Source organism: Aplysia californica, unplaced genomic scaffold (assembly GCF_000002075.1).
Source record: "Aplysia californica isolate F4 #8 unplaced genomic scaffold, AplCal3.0 scaffold00462, whole genome shotgun sequence".
Classification (NCBI taxonomy): Eukaryota; Metazoa; Mollusca; class Gastropoda; order Aplysiida; family Aplysiidae; genus Aplysia; species Aplysia californica.
In genome coordinates this window covers 452,213-453,776 of record NW_004797732.1, presented here as the reverse complement: position 1 = coordinate 453,776, position 1,564 = coordinate 452,213, and positions in this window count along the sequence as shown.

The window sequence follows — 1,564 nt, the reverse complement described above, 5'->3', positions numbered from 1 at the left end:
GATTGAGAGAGAGGATGGGTGGAGGAGGAGGGGTGGTTGTTTGTGTTTGGCAGCTAGGCATAAAGATGAACGTTTCTTTCTGATATTAAAATTCTATTTAAAATGTGCGTATTCGGAAATGACACCAAGAACTTTTCTAATAGTACACGTATAAATACACACACACGCACATAAACACACACACAAAACACACACACACACACACACACACACACACACACACACTCACACACAAACACACACACAAACACACAGACATACATACACACAATTATGTACACACAATGCCTACCACTAAAATTCGAACTCTTGGTATTTGAACTGACAGTGCTTTGGAGAACACAGATGCATGTACTTATCTTGATGCAGAAACCTAGATATAAAAAACTGTTTTTACCAAGTTTTACCCTGTTTATAATGTCCATGGCCAGCTTCAAGCTCAATATTTTTTATTGCAGTCACACTGCTTACGCAAAAGTCAAACCAACAATCGTAACGTAACATTTTAAACAGAATCATTGACCTAAACAAAGTTGTTCTGTGAGCTGCTATGAATGCATCCAACTTGTGTTTCGCGCTCTTATGACTTATGCAGTTTCAAGCGCCGTAAAAATCTTACTAAACTAATTAAACTTAATATGGTTGAATTAACCCTCGTTTTCAATGCCACAGTCCACAGTCTGTTACTTGTAGATGGAAGATAATGCAGAGGCTGGACGTACATTTCTCCTGAATTTGTGTTTCCTTTATTTCGATCCGTATCGAGCGCAATAACACTTATTTTTTTATGGTATTTCGATTAATTATAACGTCGTCCTTCGAAGGGTTTCAGAAAATCTAAGAACAAAGAGAAGTTGAACAATAGATTCCCTTTCGGTCGTTCAAGGGTGATCCTGTGCGATCATCCAAAAGTTGCACCCGCATACCCCATACGGGAGAGTATGGATCGGGGAATCCTTACACTCAGAGAAACTCCTCCGTCTATTTCGTTTTCTGTTTGTTTTTTCTGGTTTTGCTTTTAAATTCTATTTAATTATCTTAAAATTATTCATCTCAACATATGCATGAGCAGCAAATGGCAGGTAAAAAGAGGTAGGCAGGTGTCTAGGCCAGCGTCTAAAAGCTTAAACAGATCAAATTGTTAAAATGCATGTTATCTGCAGGCTTCAGAAGAATTGCATGACTATCTATTTCTTCCCCACATTTTTCATACAAAGGTAAATATTGCACTACTTTTTAAGGGGAAAAAATTAACATTACAAAACAAAATTATTATTATTAAAGTAGTGTTGTTTTTTTTCTTTTTCTTTTTTTGGGGGGGAGGGGGAGAGGGTGGGGCTAGGGTGTGGAGGTGTGGGTGTTTAAATTTTCTGCTTTACCTTACACTGGGAACAGGTCATTTTATGAGCTCGACTTTTTTCTGGCTAAACCGGACCCTCCGTTAACGCACAAGTAGGAAAAGGAAATGAACATTAAACGAGATAAGTGGAGCAAAAAAAATTTCAAAACGAAATTATTATTACAACAGTAGTGTATTTTTTAATTTTTTAATTTTTTAAAATTT